Source organism: Neltuma alba, unplaced genomic scaffold (assembly GCF_004799145.2).
Source record: "Neltuma alba isolate B1F8T4 unplaced genomic scaffold, ASM479914v2 tig00000984_pilon, whole genome shotgun sequence".
Lineage (NCBI taxonomy): Eukaryota > Viridiplantae > Streptophyta > Magnoliopsida > Fabales > Fabaceae > Neltuma > Neltuma alba.
In genome coordinates this window covers 1-26,658 of record NW_021632283.1, presented here as the reverse complement: position 1 = coordinate 26,658, position 26,658 = coordinate 1, and positions in this window count along the sequence as shown.

The following is a 26,658-nucleotide window of genomic DNA, read 5'->3' as shown; positions in this document are numbered from 1 at the left end:
TTGGCATCAAAATCCACATGCTTCTTTTGAATACGACCATGACATACTGCTAACTTTGGTAGCCTTGTACTACCTCTAACCTTCCTTCCTTCCGACTGATTGACATCATCGATGTCATAATCCTCCTCCATATCTCTATCACAACCCTCCTCCATATTGGCATCAAAATCCTCCTCAATGTGCCTGTTGAAAAACCAAAATTAGATAAATAAGTAAATTATAGTGAAATGTATTAATATATAAATATTATCAAGTACATTGCAATGAAATAAACGAAAGAAAATAACACAAGGTACGTTGCAAAATTACATTACTTAATCTGACTTTATGCATTGTCCCATATCCCTTCACAATGGTCATCTCTTGCAGCATATTCATCATTATCTACCAATTCTACTTCACTTGGTCTAGGCAGATTTGAAGCAAAAGGTGGTATCTCATCAAGATTCATGGTAGGATCACTATCCTTATGCTTTTTACTTTGAAGGACAATAGACAATTTTTTATTTGTTGGATCAGTAACATAAAATACTTGTTTTGCCTGGCTTGCTAAAATGAAGGGCTCATCTGCATAACCAACCCTGCCAAGATCAACTAATGTAAATCCAAATTGTTGATCTATTTCAATACTATTGTTGTTGACCCATTTACATTTGAAGACAGGAATCTTGAAATTGGTGTAGTTTACCTCCCATATCTCTTCAATAACTCCATAATAAGCCATAGATGCCAATTTGGGGATTTTATCTTTCGAACTCGAAAAATGCATCGCTTCAGCAACCACCATTACTCCACTATTCTGCACAGTACTTTTGTCATCTTGAGCTTTTGTGTAGAAGGAATATCCATTTACGTCGTATCTACTCCAAGTGATAACTTCAAAACAAGGACCCCAAGCTAACCATTTTATTGTATCAGATACATTGCCCTCTCTTAAAACTTTTTCACTGAACCATGTTATAAATGTTTTGTTATGCTCATTAGCTATCTGCATATCACTTTTCTTTGGATACTTTTCTTTTAAACTTTTTTTGTGATCATCTAAATACGACTGCACTTCTTCCATATTATTCAATATGTATAAGTGCGCTTGTAACACTTCTTCACGACCCATACTCTTTACCTTCAGCCCCCTGATTCCTTTACTTGTACCGTTTTCATGCCGAGATGGTGTCTTAGCTGTAGATAGATATGTTTTGCAAAATTCCATAGCCTCTTCCGCTATATACCTTTCAACAATTGATGCTTTAGGTCGATAAAGATTTTTAGAATAATCTTTTAAGACTTTCATGTACCTCTCAAATGGATACATCCATCTTAGAAAAATAGGACCGCAAAGCCTTATCTCCCTCACTAAATGAATGATCAAATGCACCATGATATCAAAAAATGCTGGGGGAAAGTGCATTTCTAGTTGAGACAAGATAACATAACCCTCATTTTCCAATTCGTCCAATTTCTCTATGTCAATGACTTTGCTACAAATAGCATTGAAGAAAATACATAATCTAGTTATAGTGCTCCTCACATCATCTCTCATTGTGCCTCGAATAGCTACGGGTAATAGTTGTTGCATCAGTACATGATAATCGTGAGACTTCATTCCCACTAACTTCAAATCGTGCATTGAGACAAGCCTTTTCACATTAGAAGAATACCCCTGGGGCACCTTGATGTCATGCAAACACCGATACAAGCTTGTTTTTTTGACTTTAGACAATGTGTGGGCTGCAGGTTCCATATAAGCCTGCTTACCACCCTCTCTCAATTGTGGATGTAAGCGCTCTCGTATGCCCATTTCAGCCAGATCAAGTCTTGCATTAATTCTGTCCTTACTTTTTCCAGGTATGTGCAGAAGAGTACCGATAAGACTATAACACACATTTTTTCCACATGCATCACATCGATACTGTGTCTTATATCAAGACTACGCCAATATGAAAGATCAAAGAAAATAGACCTCTTCTTCCATATGTTTTTCTCACTTGCAGCTTTTTGAGTCTTACCGAAAATGACATTGATTCTTTCAACTCGCTGGTAAACTTCCTCTCTAGTTAATGCCTTCGGAGCCATGCCATGCTCTGGTGAGCCATTAAAAACCTTTTTCAATCTCTGGTATGGGTGGAACCGATCAAGAAACCTCCTGTGACCGAGGTAAATTGTCTTCCTTCCGTGCTTAAGTTGGTGGAAGTATGTGTCTGCTTCACATATAAGTGAAAGAGAGCCTTGATTGTCGTTCGCTTAGAGGTTCTCACTCAAAAATTTATCCAAGCTATGCAGTAGTGCAAACTCGGGTCGTTCTCTTTTGGGAGCCTAAATTAGATGTCTAAGTTAGATTAATGCTATGCAGAGTGATGAAAGAGGGGTTTTTGGTGTTTTTAGCCATTAATGAAATGCCAAAACTAAATGCAATTAATTCAAATCTAAGTTACTTGTTTTTTGGATTTTTCTAAGATAGTAGTAATGAAGTGAAGTTAATGATATGTAATCTCTTGAATACAGCTTTGAAGCAATCATAGTTCAAAATAATTTTGGGAGTAGAAATCACCAAGTTTTCTAAATGAAAAACCTTAAAGAACTCTTTAAGTCTAGGATCTTAATCAATGCCACCCATTTCATAAGATCCTATTAAGCTCACTTAGTGTGTGTATTAAGATTAATTAATGCACTTGGTTAAATGCAAGCCTAGATCAACTCAACAATCACACAATACCATGCAAGACAGAGAGTATCAAAAGAGTTGCATAGAAACATACATGTAACCACATGTATTGAAGCTCAAATTCAACACTAAATAATCCAATACACAAGACAATCATCCAGAATTGATTACAACCATAATCAAAATAGTTCAGCCCAAATTTACAAATCCTAAGACCTAGAAATTCATAAACAAAGAACTAGAACTTATAGATGAAGCTAACTCCCCTTTGAAGCTCTTGGAACTCATGCTCCTTCCACCATATTCAAGAGTTGAGAAGCTTAGCTAGTCATAACTCTTGAACCAACTCCAACTAGGTATTGTTCTTCAGCCATGGCAGCAGCAGATGGAAGAAATGGAAATGGGATTAGGGTTTCTGAGGTGGAAATGAGAGAAGAAGATGAAAGATATGTAGGTGGAGGCTGAATAATGGTCATCTCGTCTCATCATACCCAAAATAGGGTTTCTAACCCGAAACTTACGTGCATGGGTCGGTTTCTGGGCATGGGTAGGTCAAAATTTCCCGAAATGGTCGGGTCTGAGATTTGCTGCTTCGAGAGGTTCGCCGCGGCGAAACATGGCAGAGAGACCTTTCTTCACGGATGGGTTTTCGCCGCGGCGAAGTGAGATGTTGGCTGCGGCGAACTTAGGCAGAGGATCCTCTCTTGCTTCTTTTGCCTTGAGTTCTTCAATTCTGGCCCCAAATCTTTAGTGTCCTATAATAAAAAAGTAACAAATTGAAGTATCAATTGTCCTAGAAGTCAATTGAATCCAATTAATAACCAATTATGACAATTTAATCCTCAAAATGACACTAACTTAAAGTAAGAACTATAAATCTAAATTAAGCACAATTTTCATTAAAAAGGACCAGAAAGTACAACAAAATCATGGATAATGATATGAAAAGAAACTAAAATCTTGAGCTCAATCAATAAGACATGCTTTATGCCCCTTCACACTGTATCCTGATAGATTTCCATATGCAGGAAAGTCATTTATCATTGTAAAGATCATGGCACGCAACTTAAAGGACTCCTGCTTGTATGCATCAAACACATCCACGCCTTCTTCCCACAACATCTTCAAATCTTCAATTAAAGGTGCCAAGTAGATATCGATATTGTTTCCTGGTTGTTTCGGTCCTGAAATCATCATAGAAAGCATCATATACTTGCGCTTCATACATAACTAAGGAGGTAGGTTGTAAATCACCAACAGTACTGGCCATGCACTATGTGTGTTATTAAGAGTACCGTAAGGGTTGATTCCATCTGTATAAAGCCCAAGGCGAAGATTTCTTGGTTCAAGACCAAATTCTGGAAACATTTCATCTATTTTCTGCCATTGAGGAGAATCACCAGGGTGCCGAAGATATCTTCCATCTGATATTCTCTCATCAAAATGCCATCTTAACTTCTTCGCTTCTGTTGCATTAGCAAATAAGCGCTTAAATTGTTGTATTATCAGAAGATACCATAACACCTTCAAAGGTTGCCTTTTACTTGTCTCATCACCATCATAATTACCAGCATAGTCCATGTTCTTTTTCACCTTGTATCGTGAAGTTTTATGTCACACCCTGATAATTTTATTCTAACTGATGAATGATTTGTGACTGACTAAGGCCAAGTAGTATAGTAGACTGGTAGAGGATCCAGGTTATGAGGAAAAATCAGGATAGGGACATAACGGTCATTTCTGAAAAGATCAGTTAAGAAAGGGCAGTATTGGAAATAATGTCCAAATTTCCTGAAAATTCCCAGAAAATCATGAAAAATAGAAAGGAGGGTACAGAATAATGTTTGAGGCTTAGAAGATGAATATGAGATTAAAAATAATTTATCAGGAAATTATTTGTAATTATTGGAATTTTTGGTTAATTAAGGAAAATTAGCCAATTTCCATTATTTAAAATATATAGAGGCCTCAAAAATTCAAGGAAAAATATGGATAAATTATGTGACATATTATCCTAATTTATAAAATTATTTCCCACCTTTGGATGTGCAGAGGTTAGCTTAAAGGATATTTATTACCGAATTATTATCGGTAGAATAGTGATTTTTGACAGAATAAAATTTAGAAAATTATAGAGGGAGATAAAACTTGAGAAAAATCATGGATTACCCTTGGAATGAGAGGAATTTAATGAGGTGTTGAAATCAAAATTTTGTGACAGTAAATTGGACAGGATTGTTGGAAAATCGGACCGGAAATACACAAATAATCAGTGGATTGCACTGATTATTGGATGAGTCATATTTTTCCAACATTAAGAGCAATAATTCGGCCAAAATTAGAAGGGAAGGACAAAGTTGGAATTTTCCAAATTGTTCAAGGGCATAAAGGGAAATAAGAGACAAAACAATAAAATAATATTTATTTTCCACATGAAAATCACATGGTGATTAGGTGTCCCTACATGTGTCACTTTCTTATGGTGTGTGCTCTAAGATTTGTCCATGTGTAAAGTAGAAAAAAATGGACGGCCGAGATCGCATCTTTTTCCCGAAGGGCATTTTCAGCATTTTGAAATATCAAGGCCTATAAATACCCCCCCTTCCATGAAGATTTCGGCCAAGAGGTTTTGTTGGGAGAGAATTTTGTGTTCTTGAGTTATAGGAGAGAGAAAGGAAGAAAGAAGAGAGAGAAAGAGAGACAGCAAGCTTAGACACCTCTAATCGCCGATTAAGCGCTAATTAAGGTATGTTTATCTCCCTAAGTGTTAATTATTTTTAGTTGATTATTTATTTGAGGAAGATTAGGATTAATTACCTTGATTAATTATAGTTTAGTGATAGCTAAGATTAATCATGTTATTTGATTAAGGATTAGTAAGTGATTAAGGTTAGCTACCCTAATTAATTTGTGATTAGTTATGCTAATCGAAGGATGTTTAATTATGATTAGTCATGTTGATTAAGGAATAATTAATGGTTAATCATGTTGATTAGAGAATGATTAATGGTTAATCCAAAAAGGGATTAGTGATTTAATCTTAGAGGATTATGACTATGTGACTTGAGGACCTTAATTAAATATTGGATTAAGGATTAAGGGTTAGTGATTAACCAAGAAAGCATGATTAATCATGGATTAAGGAAGAATTCCAAGACCTTAATTGAGGATTAAGGCTTGGTCAAACCAAGGTCCAAAGGATTAGGAAAGGTATACAGAAATTATAAATTGAAAGATACAAGGGTAGCATTATATTGAGAAAGAATGGTATACTGGATATGGAATTTACCATACCTTTACTGTATGGTGGATAGGCAACTCTTCTGGAAACCTAGGAGGATCTCCAGCCAGGGAACAAGGAGGAAGCGTTACGCGTGGAATTGAGGTAGCGTGAACTGCAATTATGTTGTTGATCTGCATTTGGTGTTTCTGCTATGTGTGTTTATGTGCCATGAGAATGTTTATGTACAGATGATGTAAACTCCTTGCAATGTATGCCTTGGCTCTTGCATGATTGAGTTTTGACCAGAATGATTATATGCTCCATGATATGATGACATGGATACAGAATGATTATGGCATGGCATAAAGACTAGAAATGTTATTATACTGCATGTATCATGACATCTTATGCATGTTGACTTGATGGTTGTATGTTCAATGCTACTGGGATTTCTATGAAATCTCATTCCTCCTATAACATGATATCCTAGGTGCCACTACTGCCAAGGAGAAGGGAAAGGAAATAGTCATGGCTTGAGGAAGTTATGAATTATGTAATGTATTATACGGTTTTAAACCTTTCTCTTTCAAGCCATGTAAACATGCTATGATCATGAATACATGATATGATAACCTTTTTGGAATGTATATTAATGATAGAATAGCTTTACATGTGATTATAGTATGATTATAGTGAAAAACGAAATGCTGTTAGAATTAGTGAAAAAGGGGATAAAAATGGTCTAGATTTGACCAAACTTTGACCAACGAAGACCCTGGTCAAATGGTTGACTTTTTCCCTGAAATTTGGCATGCAAATAGATCTTATTTTCCCTTTAAAATGAGTGGTAAAATGTCACAATCGGAGCTCTGTGTAAGAAGTTATGACTTTCTGAAGTTAGGCAAAAATCCTGGAAAATAGAAAAATGACCAAATGAACAGTACTTTTCGAAATTGAAAACGAATGTGTTTCTGATTAAATCGGAACCTGAGGTCATTTTTCCTTGATAGATGATGTTAAGAGCTTCGAGTGAGACTTGGAACGACCTCATTTCGATTTTTCTAGAATTAATTATGATTTTTCAAAGTTATGCCAAGTTTAAGGTTACGGTGAATAGTAATGCGGGAAAAGAAATTTTCAAATTCTGGTTTTTCAACCCGGTAACCTTAGATTGCGCTTCCGAATGTCTTAACTTGGCACAACATAAGGTCGTAAACGTAAGGTGTTACATTTTACATTTTGGGCACTCACGTAGACCAGCATACTCTTTTCTATATAATACACAGTCATTAGGACAAGCATGTATCTTTTCATAGCCCATACCTATTCGAGACAAGATTTTCTTTGCCTCATACACATGATTTGGAAGAACGTTATCAATTGGAAGCATATCACTAATCAATTGAAGCAACTCTGTGAAACTTTTGTTAGTCCACCCATTATTTGCTTTTAAACTGAACAATTTCAATACAGTTGTCAATCGTGTATATTTAGAACACCTAGGGTATAAAGGCATCTCTGCATCACTCTTCAAGTTATCATTTGCATGTGATCGCACAAAGAACTCTACCCCTACATCATGAATCATATCGCTCATTCTATCATTTACATCATCCATAACTTCCTCTTCTTCGAGTATTGAACTTGTTCCTACTTCACCATGCCATATCCATCTTGTATATCGAAGATTTATACCATCACAAAGCAGGTGATCTCTAATATCATCAATACTTAGTCGCCTCTCATTTAAACACTTGACACAGGGACAAAAATACATTCCGTTATTGCTAGGAGCATTCTGTTTAGCAAATTCAATAAACCATTCTACTCCGTTCTCATATTCATTACTTGTTCTCAAAGCATTCATCCAACTATGATCCATTCCGTTACTACCTAAGGAATTATAAACAATTTAATTCCATTCAGCACAGTCCCAATAAACATTAACCAAATTCAAAACTAATGATATCAATTGAATCCGATTCATTCCAATTACAACATAAATCATGCCAATTCCAAGCAAATGATTTCAAACTTCAAATCTATTACCCAATCAATGTAAACAAATTTTAACTTATATAAATGCAATTTTTTCATTAATCATTTAATGTATACCTAATCCTTAATCTAAATTCAATACATATAGGAAACTATCTAATGCAATCCCTCTTAAGTATTTTGACAAACACCTTGTATGCATTATTTTTCTAACAAGATTAACAAGGCTTGAAATCTTTAAAATTTCTACCCAATCAATATATACAAATTTAAAACTATCTAAACACAATTCTTCAGTAAAAATTTAAACAGCAACCTCATAAACCAATTCAAAACTCCTCAAGCTACTCAAACCCACGTACAACACACTAAACCCACAATGCAACGGTTGAATAAACTTACCTTCACCGTTCGGGCGTGCCTTCGAATCAACGGCCTATAGTGCGTGTGAGCTTCATGGCTTCAATGGCGATCTGCTGCAACATTACAGAATGCGCGACGTAATGGAGGGAGGGCTACGGCCTTGAAGAGCTGAAATCAGAAGGAGAGACCGAAATACTTTGAGTAGCTCACGGCTACTTCACGAAGAAGAGGAAAATGAGAGGGAGAGACCGAAAATGAAAGTTGTGCGCGAGATAGCTGCAAGCTGGAGGTTCTTCGTGGAACATGCATATCTTCATGGCTTTAACGACGAGCTGCTGCAACACGACTACTGCAGAACGCGTGACGCAATGGAGGGAGGGCTATGGCCTTGAAGAGCTGAAATCAGAAGGAGAGACCGAAATACTTTGAGTAGCTCACGGCTACTTCACGGAGAAGAGGAAAATGAGAGGGAGAGACCGAAAATGAAAGTTGCGCGCGAGATAGCTGCGAGCTAGAGGTTCTTCGTGGTACATGCAGATCTGATAACTACTGATGCGAGCTGCTGTGGGCAAATTTTTTTAAAAAATGAAGCCCCTTCACGTCTGTTTACTTGGAAACAGACGTGAAGTAACGTCTGTTATAAAGCAACGGACATGAATTCACATCTGTTTTGAATAAACGGACATGAATTCACCTCTGTTTACATAAACAGATGTAAATTCACGTATGTTTCATGTCAACGGACATTACTTCACGTCTGGTTGGTGTAAACAGACGTGAATTCACGTCTGTTTTGTTTAAAACAGACATGAAGTCTCTTCTGTTTTTGAAAACAGACATAAATGAGGGAGGTAAATAACACATTTTGTTGTAGTGCTAGTTGGATTTAACAAAATAAATTCCCTTCCTTCAGTTTCAGCTTGGCCGAACCATTAGGGTTCAAATCCAAAAAATTGCAACTTTGATTCTATGGCTTCCAACACTTGTTCTTTAGGTTTACCCTACACCATTTTTCATTTTGAACATAAATGAAAGCCTCAAAACTTTGGAAAACACATCCTAGGGTTCAGTTTTGGTCTTGACCGAACCAAACCTCTTGAAGTTCAACCATGAAAAACTTTTCAAAACAACACTAAACCACTTGAAACCATCTTAAATCATTGTGTTCTAACTATGTTTAACAACAAAACCTCCTTCCTTACACTATACCCATTTCGGCCAGCAACAAGAAGGGAAAAGAAGTGATTTTTCCAACCATACAAATCAATAAAACAAAGCAAGCAACATCTTAAGACAACTTACCAAGCTTGGATCTTAGTTAGAAGGTCAAATATGCTTGCTTTTGCTTGATCTCTTCACAAAATCACTCTTGCTCTTCCTCTTTTCCCTTTAGCATGAAATGAGGTCTGATTATGGGGGAGGAAAATGTAACATCCAAACTTTTGGGCTTAGAAGTACCAGAAATAGCCTGAATTGGATAGGTTACCAGACCCCTTTTGAGCAAAAGTCCCAAAGATAAGAAAGGAAGTCAAAGCAGTTTTAGGGACTAAACTGCAAAGTAAAAGTTTTCAGGGGCTCAAGTATAATCCAGGCTAAAGGCTCTAGTAAAGTCTTAAGGGCCCAGAGAGAGAAAAGAGGCCAGATATAGGCCAAAGGTTAAGTTAGAAACCTCAAAGAGAGGATTGTATGAAGTTAAATCCAAGCAAGGACTCAACCGTAAATTCAGAAAGTTATGACCAACAAGGGTAAAAATGAAAGAGTATACAGAGAATTCCAAAAAAATCCAAAAAAAATGAGAAATAATATTCTAACGCTCTTCTGTTAAGATAAAAGACGAAAATACCCCTGAGGCAGCTTCAATGGAATTTATGAGGTTATTACTAGTAAAAAGTATACCATTTGAGGTAATTATTTAAAATAGCAAGAGACCTAAAAAATGTATACAAAAATGAAGTAAATGGTTGAAAGGTTGTACTAATTTATAAAATTAGTCCCGCAACCAAAAGGCCAGTGGAGTGGCTTTAATAAATTAAAGAGCCGATTGTGTTGATAAAAGGGCATTTTAGTAAATTAATTTTTATGCAAGGTTTAAAGGAAATGTTATGGCCTAAGAAAATTCATAGATATTCTCTAGAATTAAAAGGAATTTATGGAGCAGACAGAAGAATTTTCTGAGCTCTGGAAGGCCATAAAGAAAGTCGGAGAAATGTGGGCCAAGTAAATTCGGAGGAATCAAGTTTGATCCAACGGCTAGGATCTAATCTCCCTTCTCCTCCACTATATTTGTGACACTTGGCATCTTCTAGAAGGATGAGGTAAGCATGATGTAAGAAGATGATGCAATAATGATGTAAAAGTCAACTTGAAGTTCCAAAATTGCCCTTACCCTTTCTAGTAGCCACCAAGGGCATTTTGGTCCATTCAAGCCAAATTTTTGGCTATAAATAGGCATTCCCTCCTCTTCATTGTCGGCCAAGCAAGGATCTATAGGGAAAACTTTGCCACTCTTGCATCTAGAGAGAGAAAGAGCTATTTCTAGTGAGAGAAAGTCCATCTAAGTTCAAGCTTCAAGATCAAGGTATGTGGTGGCTGTAGCATCTGATTTGATGCCTATTTCGAATTAGTTACTGTTCATATCTAATTCTAAAATTTTTCATGCTTAAAGTAAACTCTGTGAGCTTTAAATCCATGGGTAGAACACTTCATTTGGATATGTGTACGATTTATGGTGATTTTTCAAAATTAGGGTTTGAAATCTGGAAACAGTGTTGGACTTTTGCAAGAGTTTCAAGTTCAACAAAATTCCGGTACTGTTTGGCATAGAATTGGTTCCTAAAACTATTTTTTATTTAAATTTAACTTAAGGAACTTTCAGTAAGACTTGGAACCACTCATTTTTTATTTTTCTAGAATTAATTATGAATTTTCAAAGTTGAGCAAAAATTCTAGAGTTTCTACGTGAACAGTACCCGCGAACCAAAATTTCCAGATTTGATCTTCCTAAATCTAAGGCCATCTAAAGTGGTCCTAATTGACAAGAAATGGATCATAAGAATGGGAAATGATGAGATTTAGGTTAGAAAAGCTAGAAGGGAAACCCTAAGACTAAGAGAAAGGGTTGAGGTTCAAGAGAGCTAGTCTTGAACTTTATGTAATCTAATGGTCCTAATGGATTGTATGATCATTCTGGTTATATTTAGGACCTTTGGAACATCTAAGAGGATGTTTGGTGATGTTAACTGAATTTTCACATGGTTGGAAAGTCAAAGGAGTCAAAGGAAAAGCAAGAGGAAAGCTTGAGATGCAAGGTAGTGAACATACCTATTGTCATTGCTTGATGTTGTATGCTTGTGTGTTGCCGTGTACATGTTGTTGAATGTTATTGTGACATGTTTTAGCTGTTGTAATTGCTATTCATGATGAGTAGATTATGTCTCCATGGCCATACATCAAGAAGTTAGCTTTGAGCATGCTAATATGTCACTAATTAACAAGAGAATAAACAAGTTACGTGTAGTGCATTAGCATCCATCTAGCATGATTATGTGGTATTATTTGCTACTAAGATTCCCCGAATCTCACCCCTCCCTAACCAACCGTATAGGTCAATCATCAATGGGCAATAATGGCATGAGAAGCAAGGAGAAGAAAGTGGAGAATTATTGATGTCAATGAATGATATTATTATTCATTGTGTAATTCTCTTATTATGTAATTTATGTTATGGATGTATATGATGCCATGTATTTAATTATAATACTTATGGCATGTATAGAAATGTATGAGCATGAATGGGAAAGAGTAAGCCCATGTTATGTATGCCAAAGAAATAAAAAGAATTAAAGTAAAGAGATGTTAAGGGATAAAACGTAGGTCATGGAGCAGTGAGTTTGTAGCTCCAGTTTGACCTACCAAATGAAGGAGTTAAGTCACGAGCTTTGGTAAACTTATAGTACACATCCCAAGATTTAAAATGAGAGGTAGATCACCTCAATTTGATATGTACACAAGAAGAGACGAATTTTCAAAGTTGAGGCACAGAATCTGGAAGGTCCAGATTTTACAAAATGAATAGTAATGTTTATTAATTAAACTGTATGAATTGGGCAAGGATAAGTCCAATTGGATATTTTTCCCTTAAAGAGAATCAAAATAGATTTTTGTAGAATTTTAGAACACCCCAATATGATTTTTAAGGAATTAGTTATGAATTTTTGAAGTTGGACCTGTAATCTGAAACTTAAACAGTGAATAGTAACCTGAGTAATTATGTTGAAATTTTTAAATCCGCGGGCTTGTGTTATGATCTGCTTGAACCATAACACTTACGAATGCGTACTTTGAGGAGTTAAAGATAGGACGTTTCAGAAAAGCTCATTAATGCTCATAAAATATCCCAGCAACCATCATTAATGATATGCCATGCGTCAAGAGCCTAATTAGTCTTAATCCTCTCTCTTAATTAACTTAAATCATAATGTAATTAAATTCCAAAGTCAAGATCCTCTCCATTGGTAGCTTGACACTTGGAAAGCTTTAATTACCATCCATTAAAGGCTTGACAAGTGGCAACTTGTGGGCCAAGCAAAGTATAAGACTCTACTTCTTGCTTTATCAGTACACTTTTACTCCGGGTTTAACTTCTTTTTTTATAATTATAGTACTCTGACCTCTGTTATTATTTTCTATCAGATCCATAAATTATTTTCCTTATTTTTATCTTCCCAAATTGCCCTCTTCGTCTCAAAATTAATTTCCTAATAATTAAATAAAATGAAAAACTAATTTCCTTCTCTTTAGTGATTTTTTCACTTTTCAAAGGAATTGGGAAAAATCTTGGACACTTGAGGGTCTTATTTTAATTCCATAATCTCTTATAATTCCTTGGAATATCATAGGAATTTTCTTGGGACTTTATTCTTCTTAAAAATATTTATTTGGAATTTTCCAAATAAAGACCTTAAACTAGCTTAAATTGCCCTTAAATTCCATTGTAATTTCTCTAAGGGCAAATTGGTCATAAAACCAATTTTATAATCCCGTATAATTCTCAAGGAACATTATCCTTATTTTTCCTTAATTTTCTGAGACTCATAATTATTTTTCCATAATTATTCTTGACCAATTTTCCTTAATTAGTCAAACTTTTCATAATTGGCTTGGAAAATTATAATAATTATTTTCCACCAAAATTCTTCTATTTCTCCTTGTCATATTTGGCCTTTAAATATTTAGGGATATTCTTATTCCTAATTTCCATATTACTGGATATGACACAAGTAGCTTATCGATCATCTGATCGATCAGCAAATTATCGATCATTGGTACATTGTCCTAAATCATGGTTCTTCGATCACCGGATCGATAATCACATTATCGATAATATGATCGATCACCGAAATTCATGTTTGCCTTGTTTTTCACATAACGTGATCGATAAATCAGTTCTTTGACTTTGCAGGATTAAATCTTTGTGTTCTATTTTATCGATCACTTGATCGATCATTCATTAATCAATCACCTATTCGATTAACCTACATAGTTTGTGTTTTTCACTGAACATATTTTCACTCATCATTTATCGATAAGGTTATCCATCATCTATTTATCGATAATGTGTTCAAAAATTATTGCTTTAAATTCTGTTCTATAACACTTTGTTTATCGATAACCTGATCGATCAACAAGTGTTCGATCACGTGTTCGATCATTGTACAAGTTCATTTCATAAAAGCATTTCACGATGATTTCGAAATCTTTTATCTTTTTATCTTTAAGCTTTTCTCAGCCTTCTTTTTACACATAACTCTCTATTGAAAGGATACGAAGGCAAACGTAACTTGAAAAAGATTATCCTTGCATAATCCATTTAAAGCTAACTGTATTCATGTTTCATCAGTTATCGATCATTTGTTCGATCATCATATGATCCATAATCTATTTGATAATTGCATATATCTGCTATATCTTTTCTTTGGATAATTAATCGATAATATGATTGATCAAAGCTTTATCGATCAAGACATCGATCAAATAAGTTCATCTTACTTTCTGAATATCTGATGATTGATTCCATGTTTTCCAACTTATTGTTTCTAAGATCATCGGATACTTATCCCTTGATTTGAGGAAGATTATTTCAGGTAAAGAGCCACAACGAATTTATGATGTGAAGAATTGACTTTCATCAGAAGCTTCCAATAGCTAGTTTCAACGGTCGTATTCTTCAAGCCAAACGGGAATAAAATGCTCAACGGTCAAGTACCCAACATCATCTATAAATAGAAGAGCATTCAAAACAAGAAAAAGAGAGAAGAGTCTGAGCTTACAACATCAAATGCTAAAATGCCGAATCAATATATTCTCATTTAGACCTCTGAGAGAAAACTCCCTGTCTCTGTACTTCATAGACAAAAACATATGTATTCGTAAGCTAGAGAGGAGAGTTTCCCAAATTTGCTTAAGATTCATCTATCACTTCTTTGAGAAAAGAAATATTCAATCTTCTTTATTATTATCAGATTGTATCCTTATGATGTGTAAGGGAGAGTATTACCTCAGTGAGAGGTTGTTGTTGAATTAGACTGGTTAGTCTAAGGATTGTAAGTGGCGACACAAGTGCCCAGATCAAATTTGTGGTTGTAGTGGTTTTTAAGTACCTGTGTTAAACTTGAGGGAGATAGTGGATTGAAAATCTCAGGGGGAGTCTGGGGACTGGACGTAGGTCGGTGAGGACCGAACCAGGATAAATCACAGTTTGCATCTTCTCTTCCCTTACTTCTTATATTTCTAGCTAAACCATTTTACTACTGTGATTATGCTTATGTCGATTCCTTGTTTTTATACTCAGAATTTCTTATGAATTTCATTACATTGCAAAAAGGTTTTTAATTTTAATTAACACCCAATTCACCCTCCCTCTTGGGTGTTCAACTATTCTTACAGATATATGATCCCTGCACTCAAAAGTTTGGTGACTTCTTTTCTTACAACAGCTAAGATCAGTGGGTTAAGACGCCTCTAGGGCTATCTGACAGGTTTAGAGTCCTCAGTAAGTAGTATCCTATGGGTATAAACAGTTGGACTGATCCCAGGAATATCAGCTACTGTCTACCCAATTGCCTCCCTATTTTTCCTAAGCACACAAAGCAACTTAGCCTTTTCATCAGCGGATAAAGCATTTGAAATAATCACAGGCAAGTGTTCATTATGCTCAAGAAATGCATATTTAAGATTAGAAGGCAGAGACTTCAGTTCAAGGGTCGGGGGTTGAACAATAGAAGGGATTAACTTAGGGAGTTTAAGAGAACAAAGAGAACTCCCTTTTGTAGCCTCAACTAAGTAGCTCATATTCAGCTCCTTTGAATCTACCTTTTGCTCATTGGCCTTCCCAAGTGTTGAGTCAACTTCCGGTTGACCTATAGCAGCAACAAACTTGGGGTTTTCATCCTTCACACTTGCATCACAACTAGAAACAAGATCTTGCAAGTATTTCAAAGTATGAAGAGAAATAATAGAGTGATTAGAAAGTGCAAGTGAATTGTTCTCATAATGCCCTTTATCCTCGGGTAAAGATTGCCTTAGTTGCTGATCAAAGACATGTGAAATCGCCTTGACTTGTCTTACTAACACCTTGGGGCCAATTTCAAAATTAATCCAAGGATTGTACTATAGGCACAACCTCGGGTCATTTCACTTGTGGAGCCGAAATTATGATCTTAGATTAACTAAATGCCATGGTAATGCAAATTGAGCTAGAAAAGGTTGGGGGTTTTCATTGAGACTTGTAATTAAGATAAAATACAATAGAATGTAAATGTATTTTTGGATTTTTGGGAGATTAAGATGAAATGGATGGAAATCAAGTACTGAATCAATTAATAAAACCTCTTGAAAATGGATTCTTGGCAATCATAGTTCTCTTAAGATTTGGGAGTTTTATAAACTCATTGAGTCGAATGCTTACATTAATGAACTCATTAATGAAAACATTGTTAAGCTTCCTTAATGTGTAATTAAGAATAATTAATGCAAATGGTTCAATGCAATAGAAAATCAACTCATCATCAAAACATGACCATGCAAGATGAAGAGAATCAAGAGAGCTACAAAGAACATATATGTGACCACATATATTGAAGCATGAAATTCAACATTAACTAATCCAACTACAAATGTAAATCATCAACTAATGATTACAAATCAATCAAAGTCTTTCACTAACGATTTACAAACCCTAGACCTAGGAATTCATAAATACATAGCTAGAACTAAGATGAAACTGAAACTCCCCTTTTCAAGATCTTAGAACTCATGCCAATCATCCATCTTCAAGAGCTGGAAGAAGCCTAGCCACGCATGGTATACTGAAGCATCTCCAATGAAACTGACTCAGCATTTCCCATGGGTGAAGGTGACAGTGGAAGATGGAGGAATTAGGGTTTTTGTGAGAGAATGATAGAAGATAAAGAGAAAACGTGGATGGTGGCTAGATGTCCGTGTGTGACCTCATTCATACCAAAAATAGGGTTTCTAACCTGAATATGACGTGTCTGGGTCAGTTCATGGAAGTGGGTAGGTCAATTTTTCCCAAAATGGTCAGGTCTGGATATGCTGATACGAGGAGTTCACTGTGGCGAACCATGGCAGAGGCTCCTCTTTTGCTCTGTGTGCTTTGAGTCTTCAACCTTGGCTCCAATCTCAGGTGTCTTACACTGAAGAGCAACAATTTAAGGCATCAATTGTCCTAGAAATTAATTAAATACAATTAATAACTAATTATGACGATTTTACCCTGAAAAAGACACTAACTCAATGCATGGACTCTTGATCTAAAATAAGCTCAATTATAGCCAAAAGAGCCAGAAAATGCAACAAAACCATGGATGATGTAATCAAAAGATAAGAATAATTTGAGCTCAATCAAATTCCCCCACACTTAGACCTTTGTACTCCTGGACAAAGCTCAAAAATAATTCAAAGAGATACCAGCACAAAGAGAAACACTACCATGCTTAAAGATGAAAGCAGAAGATTAGTAAGAAATTCTCACAAGAGTTGACAACAGTAAAACAAGGATATGCTAAGAAAATGAGCACAATAGACAATTAATCCAAAAGATTTATCAAAAGAGATCTATCTCACGGATAAGTGTTTCTCTCTTAACTCACTTGTTTTGGGATTATTTCACTCTAAGTCTACTCAATCCAATTTCTACTATAGGCTTGTAATAATTCTACCTCTCCACCACGGGAAGCAAACTTTGCAAATCAAGAGGACTTTTAGGGGTCAGAATTTGAATGAAGGCCAAATGAAATGAATAGAATGAGAATGAAAACGGAAATGAGTACAAGCATACAAATTATTAAAACAGAATTGACCTAAACAAACATAAGCAGAGAAGCTACTTATTTTTATTTTTATTATTTTTATGTCTCTATCTTTTCTTTTCTTTTCTTTTTCTCTTTTTCTTTTTCTTTTTCTTTTAACAGAATACAATAATGACAAAATAATTGCATGCATGTACTCAAGATGAAGGTCCAAAGGGGTTTACAATGGTAAAATGATTGGGTTTGCATTTGAGAAGTGAGGGTTTGAAATCGAATGCCTCTATCTTCTTTACAAAAATTGATTCACTAAGCTTCGATTAAGAATTAAAACAAGTTCTAGAGAAATATGAAATAAGCAGATTCACTCAATTTAATAACTTTAGGCCCAAAAATCCTTCCAACAAGGCTAAAATCTCAATTAATCAATCTCAAGGGTTAAAAACCACATAGTCCTAATTTTAAAGCATATCATCATTTACTATCTATCAAAAACATGAGAATAACTAGTCCAAGTTCAACCCTCATTTAAAAGCATGAAAAGTTTTCTAAAAGCACAAGTACAAATTGAACTTTCCATCAATTTCAAAAGGATGCAGGAGCATAAAGAATCTAAGCCAAGAAAAATTTCTGAAGAGCAACTGAAATTGCAAAGCATTTATTATTTATTATTATTATTATATTTATTTTTTATCTTAAAATTTTTTTTGGGGGTTCGCCGCGGCGAAGGTTCACAGAGAGCAAAACCTGGAGATAGGGCCTGCTTCGCCGCGGCGAAACATAAGTTGGTTGCGGCGAAGTATGGCTGAGAACTAAATTAATGCTGACAAAAAGGGGTTTCACCGCAGTGAAATCAGATGTTTGCCACGGCGAAAGGTGGCAGAGAGCAGTATTCAGTGCAATTTTCAACTCTTCAAAAAACTAAGTTCAAAATATTCACAATTCAACCAATTTATCAATTCAAAAACACCTCAAAATCAAATAGATGCATGAGAATTATTTGCTAGGATCCACAATAGGTCCCTCCCCCACACTTAAACACAACATTGTCCTCAATGTTTAAACTAGTACAGGCAAACCAATCACAAAGTGAACCAGAAGTTGTGAAGTCCAATTGAAATTGAAGCACAACACATCGAATTCACAAAAAGAAGGGAGAAGGTGCTAGGTTGCATGCAAAACAAAGAGGATAAGGAAAATAGCAGTTGGGACCAATGTAATTGTAACAGCAAAATGAAAAGGCCATCAGTAGCCAAACAGTTAAACAACATCCAATGTATCATAGAAATGAAAATAGCAAAAAGCTTAACAAGTAACTAGGGACACCGACTCAAAACAAACATAAAGAACAAGAAACAAAACAAAACACAAAGAAAGAACTACTGCTGTGTCCCAATATCATCCGCCCTAGACCCAGATGGTCCTGTACCAGAAGTGCCCGCTCCATATGTCCCAGCTCCGCTCTGAGGGTCTTCCTCTTCTAGAGGTAGGAGGAGGTTCAACCGGTCAGCAATCAAAGCATCCACACGACGGCGGTAACGTCGATCTCGATCATAAAGAGCATCGCAGTCCTTCTACTCGCAACTGGTGGACATGGTCTACTAGCTCATCGATATCATCAGCCAGGGTGTCCAAGGTGACAGGTTCAGGAGCTTCTGGATCTTCTTATCCTTCTTGGCCTTTAGGAGTTGGTGCACCAGCTGCATGCGCTGTGCCAACATCATAAACAGGGTGGATGGGTGGAGGTGGTCCAATGACAGGCTGTTTAAGGCGGTCATATCGAAACAAAGGGGCTGGTTCAAAGTAGCTGTCATTGTTGTACTCAAGGACATTGGCAGCGCGAAAAAGGTCAGCGACTAGGTGGGAAAAAATGATGCTGTTGGTGAGTTTGGAGGTGTTGATGGCATCATGGAGGGCTGAGTAAATGGTGTCGGCTACATCAAAGGATCAGCCAGTTATGAGAAGGTAGATGTAAAGGGCTTGGCGCTTAGGAACATTGGCTAAGTGGGTGGTGGGGACTAAGTTGTTGCAGACAAAATGTAGCCAAGGACGAGCCTCAGGTCAGAACTCGGATCGCTTAAGGTATTGCTCAGTAGTGCAGGGGTGATGCCAAGTGGCTCCGTCATGACACAAGGTTTGGACCACATCATCAAAAGGGTAGTTGTCTTTGTAAGTCGAATAACCCGAATGGCGACAAGGGGGAAGGCGATAATGGAAATGGATGTTTTCAGCGGTAAAGGAACAGCGGACTAGGACATTGTGAAAGTCGACGATCATGGAACCATGGAATCGGGCATAGGTGCAAAAATTGCGAACAAAAACGTCATTGCCCATAGAACGTTCTTGGACCAAACCGGTCAATTGGGAGGCATGGAGCTGGCGAACGAAAGGGTGATCAGGGGGGTTTAAAGGAAAAGGTCGCTCCTTGATGAGAGGTCTCTGGTCAACCTTTTTATATAACTCCACAAAGGTATACTCATCCCCAGAATTAGATTCAGACACAGGCGCATGGTTCTTAGTACGAGGCATACTCTGAACACAAGAAACAAAATACACTAAACAAACACCAAATAGACAGCAACGAACACTACCCCAGAAAAACTAGAATTAACAACTCAGGCAATAGCAATTGGCTATGTAATGATTCATAGGTTTTCACTTTTACCAAAAATTTTCAAAATTGAGTAAGAGAATCAAAGAAAAACAAAATGCATCATGAATCATTAGATAGCCTAAGAGCTACATAACTAAAAATTGAATGTAAAACAACCCAACCCAACAACTAACCAACAGAAAAGAACAGAGACCAACAGACCAAAACTGAAAACAAACTAAAACCAAAGAAAGAGCAAAGGAAGAGAGGAATCATACCACAACCAAGAGAAGGAGTGCTTCAGTGCAGCAAGTGAAAGGCAGAAGCATAGATTACCGAATGAGAGCAGAGGTTAGAAAGAGAGAAATGAGAGTGATGAAGAGGTTAGAAAGGTGAAGAGAAAGGGAGAATCAGAGTAGAGAAAAGAGGGAGAGGGGCGCTGGAGAGAATTTGAAGGGGTGGTGCCGTGAGGAGTAACTGAAAGAATATGTAGAGGGGGGCCGACGATTTCTGAAAAATGAAGGGGTAGTGGGGATGTGGGAGTTTAATGGGATGGGGAAGGGAAAAGACAGAAATAGATTTAAGAGAAGTGAGTGGGTTGGCAGAAATGGAGGGTAAAGTAGGGATTTCACATGGAAAATAGGGTTAAAATGAAAAAAAAAAACGCTGCGCTGAAGCGGCGGCTTTGCCACGGCGAACCCTTCCCGAAACGAAAAGCAAAGGGAGAAAAGGATGTTTCACCGCGTCCAAACCATCTCGAGAGCAACACCCAGAAACCGTTGATCTTCGCCGCGGCGAAAGGTCACAGAGAGCAACCTAACAGATAAAGGATCACTTCGCTGTGGCGAAGGCTTAGGTTTGCCGCAGCAAAGTGTAACAGAGACGCACAGAACAACACAAAAACACCCAAACAACAGAGAAACACAACACACAAACAACAGAGGCAGCTGGATACTTCAAAAACTTTAAAGTGCATCAAAAGAGATCAAAAGGTGCTCAATAAGTCCATGATTAAGCAGCATACCACAAACAAGCTTTCTCAATTAATCTGATTCATATAATGCATTACAAGCACCACATTACCAACAAGCACAAAATGAGATAGGGTAGAGATCAGAACTTGCAGGGGGTCTTATTGAATTCAAACAACAACTACATTACTATACTACTGAAATGGTTTCTCCCCCACACTCATTCAACATACAATGCACAAAACATAGCAAGATCAATAATTAAGCAAAAGCATGTAAATGAGTGAAGGAAAGAAATGACTAGGGAATTAAGGAGGCTTTTGTTTTTCATGGTAGAGCTTCAGTAGATGGCCATTAACTTTGAATTTGGCCCTGGTCTCCTCATGTAGCAGCTCCACCATACCAAAACTGTGCACTTTAGTGACTGTGTATGGCCCATCCCATCTGGTGTTGAATTTTCCTTGCTTGAAAGTGAACTAAGCCTTGTACAACAGCACTCTATCACCTTCCTTGAAGTCCTTTCTCAAGATACTCCGATCATGCACAAATTTGGTCTTTTCCTTATAGAGTTTAGAGTTCTCATAAGCTTCAAGTCTAATCTCCTCCAACTCTTGCAATTGTAGCTTCCTTTCCATACCAGAGGACTCTATATTCATGTTGCACTGCTTGACCGCCCAATATGCTTTGTGTTCCAGCTCCACTGGCAAATGACATGGCTTTCCAAAAACTAGGCGGTAGGGAGACATGCCAATGGGCAATTTGTATGCAGTCCAGTAAGCCCATAATGCTTCTTCTAAACGTGAGCTCCAGTCCTTCTTAGATGGCTTAACCATTTTCTCCAGAATATGCTTCACTTCCCTATTAGATATTTCAGCTTGACCATTGGTTTGGGGGTGATAGGCAGTAGAGATTTTATAAGTGACACCAAATTTGGACAACAGGTTGTTGACTATCCTATTACAAAAATGTGTTCCCCGATCACTCACTACAGCCCTAGGGATCCCATACCTACAGAAAATGTGTAATTTTAGAAATCTATAAACAGCTGGGGCATCATCTTTTCTGCAAGGTATAGCCTCAATCCATTTGGATACATAATCTACAGCTAATAAAATATATACAAAACCAAAGGAAGAAGGAAAGGGTCCCATAAAGTCAATTCTCCAAACATAAAAAATCTCACAAAACAGAAGGGGCTATTGAGGCATCTCATGTCTTTTTCCTAACCCCCCAAATCACTGACACTTGTCACAAGATCTACAAAATGTAAAAGAATCTTTGAAGAGGGTAGGCCAATAAAATCCAGAATCTAAGACCTTCCTAGATGTCCTCCTTGCACTAAAATGACCACCACAAACCATGGAAAGGCAAGCTGAAATAATAGGTTCAAAATCCTCCTCCGGCATACACTTCTGTATCACTTGATCACTACACATCCTCCACAGATGAGGGGCATCCCATATATAGTACTTTGACTCACTACGAAGCTTTTGTGCCTGAAATCTTGACATAAAGGGAGGAGTGAGTACAGACATGAGATAATTGACAATATTAGCATACCAAGGCTCTATAGCAACCAAAGAACATAAAGCTAAATCAGTAAAAGAGTCACAAGTTAAGTCAGGAGAGTCTACTCCCCTTGTATCCTCTGGTAGCCTACTCAGGTGGTCAGCTGCTTGATTCACTGCCCCTGCTCTATCCTTAATCTCAATGTCAAACTCTTGAAGCAGTAAAGCCCATCTGATCAATCTTGGTTTAGATTGTGGCTTTTTGAGTAGATAGCAGATAGCTGTATGATCTGTATACACAACCACTCGAGAATTGATTAGATACTGTCTAAACTTATCTAAAGCAAATACAATGGCAAACATTTCTTTCTCAGTGGTGGTATAGTTGACTTGAGCTGGGTCAAGTGTTTTAGAGGCATAGGCTATCACTCTAGATTGCTTCTCCTCCTTCTGGCCAAGCATAGCACCCACTGCACAATTAGAAGCATCACATGAGAGTTCAAAATGTAAATTCTAGTTGGGTGCAGTCAAAATAGGAGGTGAAACTAGCATAGACTTAAGAGATTCAAAGGCATGTCTACATTTTTCATCAAAATTAAATTCCACATCCTTTTTAAGAAGAGTAGAAAGGGGGAAAGCAACTTTACTAAAATCTTTAATAAAGCGCCTATAAAACCCTGCATGCCTAAGAAAAGATCTCAAATCTTTAAGACAGGTGGGGTATGGCAAAGATGAGATAACTTCAATTTTTGCTTTGTCAACCTCAATCCCTTTGCTAGAAATGAGGTGACCTAAGACTATACCACTACCCACCATGAAATGACATTTCTCAAAGTTCAAAACAAGATTTTTGGCTATGTATCTCTCTAGAGCCTGCCTTAAGCTATTTAGGCATTGATCGAAGCTCTCCCCATAAATTGTAAAATCATCCATGAAAATCTCCATATTGTGCTCTAAAAGGTCACTGAAAATCACCATCATGCACCTTTGAAAGGTGCCTGGAGCGTTGCACAGCCCAAATGGCATCCTTCAATAAGCGAAGGTACCAAAGGGGCATGTGAAGGTGGTTTTGTCCTGATCCTCAGGGGCTATGGGTACCTGAAAATAGCCGGCAAAGCCATCTAAAAAGCGGTAATGTGATTTACCAGCCAGTCTTTCCAACATTTGGTCAATAAAGGGAATGGGAAAGTGATCCTTACGTATTGCATCATTGATAAGTCTCATTATTTGCATATATTTCTAACCCTAAACTCATGCTTTTGCCATTTATATTTGCATACTTTGGGTATAATTAGCTTTCATTGTGCATAAGAGTTGGTGAAAGGAATTATGAGGTTTTGCGGGTGTTTTTACATGTTTTATATGATTTTATTTGTGTGTACTTTGATCCCTGTTTTGGTGTGAATTTCAGGGAGTTCTCTAGCATTCTTCACCATTCTGTCTGAGGCGCCACAGTAGATTTGGGAAGGCATCGCGGTGGATTTCTAAGGGTTACTCTCGGTCAAAGGCGCTGTGGCAGATGGACAGATGCGCCACGGTGGACTGAAGTTTTCATGAAGCTCAGGATCACTAATCAAAACGACATTGTACGGGCCAGGCGCCGCGGCGGATGGACAAAGGCACCGTGGCGGATGACGAAAAATTCCAGATTTAAATACAGAGTCGCGCGCTACAACTTGGAGAACGCCAGATTCAGTTCTTCACTCTCTCCAGAGGCTGATTTTCTTGTTTCTCTCTCTCGCCTTTCTCTCATTCTCTCTTCCATTTTCATCCAAATCCATCATTTCCACCGATCATCTATGAATCTTTCATCAATTCTTGCTGTTTCTGCTCCAATTCAGAGTATGAGTAGCTGAATTTCCAAGTTCTCCTAGTAATGAAGCTGACCTGAGTTCATAGGGCTAAACAGGGAGTCGTTTCAGATCTATTTTCCACTTTCTATTCTAAGATTCATTTGTTTCAGTTGAACATTTGTGATTAGAATGAAGGTTAAGTGATTAGATTTATGTTTCTTGGGATTTAGATATGATTGAACATTCAGATGTGAGTTGTGTCCTTGATTTAGTTGAACAGAGGATTCTCTGTTGATTTGTAGATCTAATTCATTTTTACTTGGACTGTTGTTCTGTAATTCTGAATTTTGATTGAATGAATTGATGATTCATAGTTGTGATCATCCTTAGAGAATTGCAACTTGCTTCTCAAGTGTTCTTGTCAATTGATTTTCCTTCTCATCAGAGTAAGACAATGAATCTAGTAAGATAGTTGTTTCTAATCTGTGTTTAGAGAGATTTGAGCAGTAGCTGAATCTATACATTTAATTGACTTTGAGAGACTCCAAATTATAGGATTGAACAAGGAAGGTTAGATAAATTGCTAGGGGAACTACTATCTCTTATTCATTGGATTTGTTTCTGTTTCAATTTCTCTTTTTCTGAAACTTAAGCTTTCATCTTGGTAATTTGATAATTAAAGTGAATTGTTAAGAATTGAATCACAACTTAAGGCTCCTTGAGAAGAATGACCTAGGTATTGCCTCACTTGTTGCATTTCCCTAGTAGTAAATTTTGATCACCTAGCGACAAGGTTTATCAATCATTAAGTCTTCTATAGTCTATGCACACACGCCATGAATTTTGCACCCTTGTAGGAATTAACTCATCCCTTTTTATTCCTTACTACTGTTACCCCACTCTTCTTTGGCACAACATGCACCGGACTGACCCACTCACTATCAGAAATTGGATATATTATCCCAGCACTCAACAGTTTAGTAATTTCTTCTTAACTTATCCAATATGAGAGGGTTCAATTGTCTTTAGGGTTGTCTCACTGGTTTTGATTCCTCGCTCAATAAAATTCTATGTGTGCACACAGCAAGACTAATTCCTAGTATGTCTGCTAGTGTCCAACCTACTGCCTTTCTATGCTCCCTCAAAACAGACAAGAGTCTCTCTTCTTCACTCTCAGACAGTGAGTTAGCAATAATAACAGGCAGTTGTTCATTAGACTCAAGGAAAGCATATTTCAAAGTAGGGGGTAGGGGTTTCAAGTCAAGTGTAGGTGGTTGCACAATAGAAGGAATCAATTTATGAAGTCCAAGAGAGAACAGATTACTCCCCTTTCCTTCAACCAATGATAGTTCCTTAGCTTGCAGTTAACTTCCTCTCCAAGCATGAACCAACTTCTAGTTGATCTACAGCAACCGCCTTAGAGGGATTCTTCTCCATGACACATCTTCTTCCATATCTGAAACAAAAACAGGAAACCTTTCCCCAAGGGAATCATCACTGACAATAGAGGAACCACAAACCAACTTAGAAGTCACGGGAGGAAATAGAAAAATGTATGTGGGATAGAAAGCATGCAATTAACTACAGTACAATCAAGGCATGTAACATCACCAGCACATGAACAAGTAGAAAGTGTAGAGTAAAGAGATGAAAAATGAAGAAATGGATTCATTCTCATCAATAGAATCATTAGTGTAAAGATCATAATAGAAAGAGTCATTTTGCGATTCAACTTTAGAGCAACCATCCTCAACAACAATGTCTATCATGTTAACCCCCAAAAGTTAAATAGTCCTCATAAGGATGTTTCATTGCTTCATACATGTTAAAAGAAACTTTATTATCAACCACCTCTATTGTTATGGTGCCCTCTTTCATGCTAATCATGGTATTAGCAGTCCTTAAGAAAAGGTCGACCAAGGATGAGTATAGTGTCATTACAAGTTCAGAAGACATGTCAAGCACATAAAAATCAGCAGGAAAAACCAATCCCTTAACTTGGACTAAAATGTCTTCTATAATGCCTCAGGATGCCTAATAGTCCTATCAGCTAGTTGGAGAATAACAGTAGTAGACTTAAGAGTGTTGACTCTTAGAGAGGTGTACACGGACAGGGCATGACCATTAATGGCTGCACCTAGATCTAACAAGGCTCCCCTTATAGTAACCTTCCTATAGTGCAAGGGATAGTGAAAGATCCAAGGTCTTGACATTTCACAGA